At 42.0% G+C, this 9,775-nt stretch overlaps 1 non-coding gene across 1 annotated transcript; it reads right to left on the reverse strand.

Annotated features, from left to right (window-relative positions):
• Positions 1-9,226: 9,226 nt before the first annotated feature.
• TRNAF-GAA (transfer RNA phenylalanine (anticodon GAA)) lies at positions 9,227-9,297 on the reverse strand. Its single transcript has one exon. It is a non-coding gene; the product is annotated as a tRNA-Phe (tRNA).
• Between the last annotated feature and the right edge of the window lie 478 nt (positions 9,298-9,775).

Below are 9,775 nucleotides of genomic sequence, written 5' to 3' on the forward strand. Positions count from 1 at the left end.
GCCAACTCTGTGGCAGAGGTGGGGGTGGGCAGTTGGGCTCCACCGTTTGGAAGGAGGAATGTCAAAGACCCTGCAGACAAGTTTTTTGTTGTGCTGTCTTTGTTGCTGCACACAGGCTTTCTCTAGTCACAGTGAGCAGGGGCTACTCTTCGTTACAGTGCATGGGCTTCTCACTGATGTGGCTTCTATTGCCTTGGAGCATAGGCTCTAGACACACAGGCTTCAGTAACTGCAGCACGTGGGTTTGTAGTTGTGGCGTACAGATTTGTAGTTGCTCTGTGGCATGTTGAATCTTCCAGGACCAGGGCTCGAAACTGTGTCCTTGCATTGGCAGGCAGATTCTTGTCCACTGTAACACCAAGGAAGTCCTAAGTGTGCCCTTTATTACAATTTGTCAAGAAGGTGACCAGAAAGAGAGAAGAGTTCACCAACCATAAAATAATAATTTATAATTTTGAATATTTACTGAGTATTGACTGTATGCAAAGCATCATTCTAAACATTTAAAATATTGGTTTATGTATATATGCATATACACAAACATGTATAGTTCTATATGTATATACAAATATATATATACATATCTATACACTTATTTAATCCTCATAATAAATATAACCATTTTACACAAGAGGTAATAGGCCAAAGATTATCTTTTACCTTACTGATCTGGTTTGGTTTTGATTTTTGGCTTACAAATAATTCTGCTCTGAACATTCTTTTAAAATGAAACCTGCTATTGTTCATCTTTCCCAGTTATTGAATCTTTTATTCTTGCAACTAATATCTATTATACACCATCAATGTGTTCAGCACATTTTCAGTTGCTGACAATAAAAATGAGAGACAAAAGTATAAACACTAAGAAAAGAGATGGCAGGTAAGAACTGAAAGACATGTACCAAGGGCTAAGAATTGTTTCTTCTTTGCCAAAGGTAGTTCATATGAGGTTGGCACAGCCTCAATGGAACAGCTTCCAAAAGGAATGATCCTGGAGCTGAGTCAGTCTGGGAAGAATGCAACTGACAAAAGTCCAGGCTAAGAAATGAAGATGAGTTCAAAGGAGAGCAGAGGTTATCAGCTGAGGCTTACCCTTCAGAGATTGTGGACAGCAAGGTGAGTGATGGGACAGTGGAGGGAGACCAAAGACCAGGAAATTAAGAGAAGACAGTGTGTTGTACTGCAGAAGCCAACACAACACTGTAAGCAATTATCCTACAATTAAAAATAATAACAATATAAAAAAGAAGACAGTTGTGGGGACCAGGATTCCCCAGGGCTAGGAAAACACAGTTTTTGCTCTTGCTTTTCCATATCATTTCCACCCCAAACTAGTGGTAAAGGAAAATAAAAATGGAATTGGTATTGCTAAGATCACTCTTTAAAATGGAGCCAGGAAGCCATTAACAAAATGTGACTTACACATGTCTCAGGCACGAGGGAATCTGTCCTTTTGAGCACTTGTTGTCCTAATGGAGTTATCCAGAACATCCACCAGGAACTCAGGATACTTATTGGGAGAACTCAAGATTATATTTATTGGACACTTCAGTTCAGTTCAGTTCAGTTCAGTCACTCAGTCGTGTCCGACTCTCCGTGACCCCATGAATCACAGCATGCCAGGCCTCCCGGTCCATCACCAACTCCCGGAGTTCACTCAAACTCATGTCCACAGAGTCAGTGATGTCATCCAGCCATCTCATTCTTGGTCGTCCCCTTCTCCTCCCGCCCCCAACCCTTCCCAGCATCAGAGTCTTTTCCAGTGAGTCAACTCGTCGCATGAGGTGGCCAAAGTATTGCAGTTTCAGCTTTAGCATCAGTCCTTCCAATGAACACCCAGGATCGATCTCCCTTAGAATGGACTGGTTGGATCTCCTTGAGGTACAAGGGACTCTCAAGAGTCTTCTCCAGCACCACAGTTCAAAAGCATCAATTCTTCGGCGCTCAGCTTTCTTCACAGTCCAACTCTCACATCCATACATGACCACGGGAAAAACCATAGCCTTGACTAGACGGACCTTTGTTGGCAAAGTAATGTCTCTGCCCTGCAATAATTCATGAGAGTCTATCTATTTATTGGGCCCCTACCCTAAATAGCTTCAATCACAGTTTTCAATAGGCAACGTTTAACATCATCATGCTTTTTGTCTTCATAAGCCTCTGACTCTTTCTCTTCCTCAGAACATTCTTTATACCTTTTGGGGGTTACCCAAATCAGTTCAGTTCATTTCAGTTCAGTCGCTCAGTCGTGTCCGACTCTCCGCGACCCCATGAATCACAGCACGCCAGGCCTCCCTGTCCATCACCAACTCCCGGAGTACACTCAAACTCATGTCATCCATACATGACCACGGGAAAAACCATTGCCTTGACTAGACGGACCTTGGTTGGCAAAGTAATGTCTCTGACACTGTTTCCACTGTTTTTCCATCTATTTGCCATGAAGTGATGGGGCCAGATGCCATGATCTTTGTTTTCTGAATGTTGAGCTTCAAGCCAACCTTTTCACTCTCCTCTTTCACTTTCATCAAGAGGCTTTTGAGTTCCTCTTCACTGTCTCCTAAATTAAAATTCTTTTTTTTTTTATTGCAGTAGAGTTGTTTTGCTTTTGTCACCCTACTTATTTAACTTACATACAGAGTAGATCATGCAAAATGCTGGCTGGATGAATCAAAAGGTGGAATCAAGATTTCTGGGAGAAATATCAGTAACCTCAGATATATAGATGATACCACCCTAACCAGGTGGCATTAGTGGTAAAGAACCCACCTGCCTCATGCAGGATACTTAAAAGATGCAGAGTTGATCCCTAGGTGGGGAAGAACCCCTGGAGAAGGAAATGGAAACCCACTTCAGTATTCTTGCCTGGAGAATCCCACGGAGGGAGGAGCCTGGCAGGTTACCACCCACAGGGTTGCAAAGAGTCAGACACGGCTGAAGCAACTTAGTAGAACTAGTGTGGAATGCCAAAAAGCAAAGAGGAACTAAAGAGCCACTTGATGAAAGTGAAAGAAGAGAATGAAAAAGCTGGCTTAAAACTCAACGTTCAAAAAACGAAGATCATGGCATCTGGTCCCGTCACTTCATGGCTAATAGATGGGGAAAAAATGGAAACTGTGACAGACTTTATTTTCTTGGACCCCAAAAGCACTGCAGAGGGTGACTGCAGCCTTGAAATTAAAAAGACACTTACTCCTTGGAAGAAAAGCTATGACCAACCTAGACAGCAAATTAAAAAGCAGAAACATCACTTTGCCTACAAAGGTCCATATAGTCAAAGCTTTGGCTTTTCCAGTAGTCATGTATGGATGTGAGAGTTGGACCACAAAGAAAGCTGAGCACTGAAGAACTGATGCTTTTGAACTGTGGTGGTGGAGAGGACTCTTGAGAGGCCCTTGGACAGCAAGGAAATCAAATCCATCAATCCTAAAGGAAATAAATCCTGAATATTCATTGAATGGACTGATGCTGAAGTTGAAGCTCCAACACTTTGGCCACCTGTTGCAAAGAGCCGACTCATCAGAAAAGACCCTGATGCTGGGAAAGATTGAAGGCAAGAGAAGGGGATGACAGAGGATGAGATAGTAGGATGACATCACAAACTCAATGGACCTGAGTTTCAGCAAACTCTGGGAAATGATGAAGGACAGGGAAGCCTGGTGTGCTGCAGTCCATGGGATCAAAAGAGTCAAACATGACTTAGCAACTGAACAACAACAATGAATAGTTGCTTTACAATGTTATATTAATTTCTGCTGTACGACAAAGTGAATCAGCTATATGGACACATATACTCCTCCCTCTTAAACCTCCCTCCCACCCGACTCCATCCCTCCAGTCTAAGTCATCACAAACCACTGAGCTCCATAGCTATAGAGTCACTTCCCACTAGCCATCTGTTTTACACGTGGCAGTGTAAATATGTCAGTGCTGCTCTCCCAGCATTGGAAGGACTGAGGCTAAAGCTGAAACTCCAATACTTTGGCCACCTCATGTGACGAGTTGACTCACTGGAAAAGACTCTGATGCTGGGAGGGATTGGGGGCACGAGGAGACAGGGACGACAGAGAATGAGATGGCTGGATGGCATCACCGACTCAATGGACATGGGTTTGAGTGAACTCTGGGAGTTGGTGATGGACAGGGAGGCCTGGCGTGCTGTGATTCATGGGGTCGCAAAGAGTCGGACACGATCGAGTGGCTGAACTGAACTGAACTGAAACTGAACTCTCCCAGCTCGTCCCACTCTCCCTGTCCCTTCCTGTGTTCACATGTCCATTCTCTGTAAGTGTGTCTCTATTCCTGCCCTGCAAATAGGGCAATCAGTACCATTTCCCTAGGTTTCATACATATGCCTTAATATGCAATATATGTTTTTCTCTTTCTGACTCACTTCACTCAGTATGACAGATTCTAGGCCCATCCACTTCATTTCAAATGTCCCGATTTCATTCGTTTTTATGTTTGAAGAATATACCATTGTATTATGTACTACAGCTTCTTTATCCATCATCTGTCAACTGCCATTTAGGCTGTTTCCATGTCCTGGCTGTTGTAAATAGTACTGCAATGACCAGACAGCTACAGGTGAAAGAATGAAATTAGAACACTTCCTAACATCATACACAAATTCAAACTCAAATAGATTAAAAACCTAAATGTCAGGCCAGACACTATAAAACTTTTAGAGGAAAACATAGGCAGAACACTCATTGACATAAATCGCAGCAAGATCTTTTTTTTTTTAATTTAATTTTATTTATTTATTTTTTTATTGGAGGCAAACTACTTTACATTAATATATTGGTTGGTTTTGCCATACATTGACACTAATCTGCCCCGGGTGTACATGTGTTCCCCCTCTTGAATCCCCCTCCCACCTCCCTCTTCCCCATATCCTCCCTGCAGGTCATCCCCGTGCACCAGCCCCAAGCATCCTGTATCATGCGTTGAACCTGGACTGGGGATTCATTTCACATATGATAATATACATGCTACAATGCCATTCTCTCAAATCATCCCACCTTCACCCTCTCCCACTGAGTCCCAAAGACTGTTCTATATACCTATGTCTCTTTTGCAGTCTCGTATACAGGGTTAAGGTTACCATCTTTCTAAATTCCATATATATGTGTTAGCATGCTGTGTTGATGGTTTTCTTTCAGGCTGACTTCACTCTGTATAATAGGCTCCAATTTCACCCACCTCATTAGAACTGACTCATGCATTCTTTTTGATGGCTGAAAAATACTCCATTGTGTGTATGTACCAAAGCTTTCTTATCCATTCATCTGCAGATGGACATCTAGGTTGCTTCCATGTCCTCACTATTATAAAGAGTGCTGCAATGAACATTGGAATACATGTGTCTCTTTCAATTCTGGTTTCCTCCGTGTGTACGCTCAGGAGTGCGATTGCTGGATCATACGGCAGTTCTATTTCCAGTTTTTTGAGGAATCTCCACACTGTTCTCCATAGTGGCTATACTAGTTTGCATTCCCACCAACAGTGTAAGAGGGTTCCCTTCTCTCTACACCCTCTCCAGCATTTATTGCATGTAGACTTTTGGATAGCAGCCATTCTGACTGTGTGAAATGGTATCTCATTGTGGTTTTGATTTGCATTTCTCTGATTATGAGGGATGTTGAGCATTTTTTCATGTGTTTGTTAGCCATCTTTATGTCTTCTTTGGAGAGATGTCTGTTTAGTTCTTTGGCCCATTTTTTGATTGGGTCGTTTATTTTTCTGGAATTGAGCTGCAGGAGCTGCTTATATATTTTGGAGATTAATTATTTGTCAGTTGTTTCATTTGCTATTAATTTCTCCCATTCTGAAGGCTGCCTTTTCACCTTGCTTATAGTTTCCTTTGCTGTGCAGAAGCTTTTGATTTTAATTAGGTCCCATTTGTTTATTTTTGCTTTTATTTCCAATATTTTGGGAGGTGGGTCATGGAGGATCCTGCTGTGATTTATGTCGTAGAGTGTTTTACCTATGTTCTCCTCTAGGAGTTTTATACTTTCTGGTCTTACATTTAGATCTTTAATCCATTTTGAATTTATTTTTGTGTATGGTGTTAGGAAGTGATCTAGTTTCATTCTTTTACAAGTGGTTGACCAGTTTTCCCAGCATCACTTGTTGAAGAGACTGTCTTTTCTCCATTTTATATTCTTGCCTCCTTTGTCAAAGATAAGGTGTCCTCTTACAGTAATGAAAATAAAAACAAAAATAAACAAGCAAGACCTAATTAAAGTTATAAACATATACACAGCAAAGAAAACTATAAATAAGACAAAAAGACAGCTCTCAGAATGGGACAAAATATTTGCAAATGAATTAACTGACAAAGGATTAATCTCCAAAATATACAAGCAGCTCATGCAACTTAACATCAAAAAAACAAACAACCCAATCAAAAAATGGGCAGAAGTCCTAACAGACAGTTCTCCAAAGAAGACATACAGATTGTGAAGAAGCACATGAAAAGATGCTCAATTTTTCTCATTATTAGAGAAATGTAAATCAAAACTACAATAAGATATCATTTCACACCAGTCAAAATGGCCACATCAAAAAATCTACGAACAATAAATCCTGGAGAGGACGTGAAGAAAAGGGAACCCTCTTGCCCTGTTGGTGAGAATGTAAATTAATACAGCCACTATGGAGAACAGTGTGGAGGTAAAAAACTAAAAACAGGACTACCATGTGACCCAACAATCCCGCTACTGTGCGTATACCTTGAGAAAACCATAATTACAATTCTTAAGACTCTACATAAACTTTTTTTTTTGTCCACACTGCCCACCATGCATGATCTTAGTTCTCTGACCAGGATCAGACCTGTAGCCCTGACAGTGGAAGTGCAGAGTCTCAACCTCTGGACCACCAGAGAAATCCCCTAAGCTCTTTTCTTATTTTCAGGTTCCTGCATTATTTTTTGGTTGACACTAGGCAAAACAAAAACCAAGGGGTACACTGACTTGGAGCACCAGGGAACAAAAGTAAATAAAAGAATTCTTAATTAAAAACGGGAGAGACAGGAGATGCCCATGTTTCCAATGGTAGTTAATCACCTACCTGAATTACCGTTCAGTTCAGTTCAGTTCAGTCGCTCAGTCGTGTCCGACTCTTTGCGACCCCATGAATCACAGCACGCCAGGCCTCCCTGTCCATCACCAATTCCTGGAGTTTACTCAAACTCATGCCCATCGAGTCGGTGATGCCATCCAGCCATCTCATTCTGTCATCCCCGTCGCCCCCTGCCCCCAATCCCCCCAGCATCAGACTCTTTTCCAGTGAGTCAACTTGTCGCACGAGGTGGCCAAAGTATTGCAGTTTCAGCTTTAGCATCAGTCCTTCCAATGAACACCCAGGATTGATCTCCTTTAGAATGGACTGGTTGGATCTCCTTGCAGTCCAAGGGACTCTCAAGAGTCTGCTCCAGCACCACAGTTTTGCCACCCTGAAAACTGGGATGAGAGAAAAGAGGGAACAATTCTGGGTATTATATGTCTCCTCCTGATCCTATAACAATGATCCTATAACCATTAAGCTTCTCTGAATGTCAGTTTCTTTATCTAGAAAATATAGATAATAATTTCTACTTCATAGGTGCATAGTGGGATTAAAGATTAAAGATAATCATACATGAAAAGGGTTTGCTGCTGCTAAGTCACTTCAGTCATGTCCGACTCTGTGTGACCCCATAGACGGCAGCCCACCAGTCTCCCCTGTCCCTGGGATTCTCTAGGCAAGAACACTGGAGTAGGTTGCCATTTCCTTCTCCAATGTGTGAAAGTGAAAAGTGAAAGTGAAGTCACTCAGTCATGTCTGACTCGTAGCGACCCCATGGACTGCAGCCTACCAGGCTCCTCAGTCCATGGGATTTTCTAGGCAAGAGTACTGGAGTGGCTTGCCATTGCCTTCTCAAAAGGGTTTAGCAGAGAATTTATTATATGATACTCATTCAACAAAAGTTACCTAGGAAACCACTGCCTAATCATACACATTTCATTTGGAACTGAGCCTCTAGACCTTTAAGTATGGTGGTGGTGGTGTAGTTCCTAAGTCATGTCCGACTCTTGCGACCCCATGGACCGGAGCCTACCAGGCTTCTCTCACCATGGGATTCTCCAAGCAAGAATACTGCAGTGGGTTGCCATTTCCTTCTCCAGACCTTTAAGTATAAAGAGTAGTTGAAGCCTTGTAATAGCTGTTAAACAGACAATTAAAATAGTGAACCACGTGATAAGAGGTGGTAGACCAGTGTTCACAGATCAAGTGAAATACTTAACACTCCCCTCTGTTTCATTGATTTATTCATTCACACAGCCCAGATCAGAGCCAGACATCTCCTATTTAAACCTGATACACATGATTTTGGAGCTGGAAGAGATTCTAAGGGTAACTCAATGCAACCTCACGTTTCACAGATGAGAAACCAAAACAGACAGAAAACAAGGAACCCTCGTCTGAAGTTCTGGGTGCAAGTCTTTTGCACATAGCATTCTCTGAGCAAGTGAAACTAGACTAAGCACAAAGGAAAAGAAAAAACTCTTGAAGTGACAATTTCACTTAGCAAAGTAGAGCTTAGTGCGGTCGAACCTAAATTTTTCACATGTACAGCAACTAGTGAACCTGAAAGTATAGACTAGTATAATCCTCAAGGAAAGAAGGTAATTTCAAACAAAGGTAGTGGAACAAAAGGAAGGTATTAGGTCACAGTTAACCATCTATATTGCAAATGTAGAAGATGCACAGATGTATCCTGTCAAGTAACAAATGCCAAAGGACAGACACAAGAAGCTATCGTTCTTTTGGAAATTCAGCAAAAGCTCACTTTCTGAGAAGTAGTTCAAACAAGAGAGAATGCCAAAGTAGTCTGCTGAGCTAGCAATGCATGTGCACCTGTCGTCAGCTGGTTGTATCATGAAAAGGAAGTCACCACTATTCCCCCACTGATTCCAGGGTGAAATGAAGCTGGAATTCCATTGTAGTACTCCTTTCCTTGGTCCTGAAGCTTTGAACAACCTTTCTAACTGCTCTGTGCCTAATTTAGATTATTCATCTGTGAACAATAAGTTATTATATACATTTACAAAAAATCACTTCACTCGTGACTGACTCTTTGCAAATCCGTGGACTGTATCCCATCAGGCTCCTCAGTCCATGAAATTTCCGAGGCAAGGATGCTAAAGTGGGTTGCAATGTCCTTCTCCAGGGGATCTTCCCCATCCAAGGATCGAACCTGGGTCTCCTGCATTTCAGGCAGATTCTTTACCACTGAGACACCAGGGAAGCATCTAGTAAAAAAAAAAAAAAACAGAAAAAATTATGAAAACAAAATCACAATGCAAACTAGTGACTTCAGGGTTTTCCAACAAATTTTAAAGCAAGCGGATGTGAGAGTTGGACCATAAAGAAGGCTGAGTGCCAAAGAATTGATGCTTTTGAACTATGGTGTTGGAGTGGACTCTTGAGAGGCCCCTGGACTGCAAGGAGATCAAATCAGTCATTCTTAAAGGAAATAAAGCCTGAATATTCACTGGAAGGACTGATACTGAATTGGAGCTGAAGTTCCAATACTTTGGCCACCTGATGTGAAAACCTGACTTATTGGAAAAATTATCCCAATGCTGGGAAAGATTGAGGGCAGGAGAAGGGGGGCAGACGATGAGATGGTTGGATGGCATTGTCTACTCAAAGGATGTGAGTTTGAGCAAACTCCAGAGACAGGGAAGGACAGGGAAGCCTGGTGTGCTGCAGCCCTTGTGGT

The sequence above is a fragment of the Moschus berezovskii genome, chromosome 4 (genome assembly GCF_049115385.1).
Source record: "Moschus berezovskii isolate FMDL1 chromosome 4, NW_MosBer_1.0, whole genome shotgun sequence".
Taxonomy (NCBI): domain Eukaryota; kingdom Metazoa; phylum Chordata; class Mammalia; order Artiodactyla; family Moschidae; genus Moschus; species Moschus berezovskii.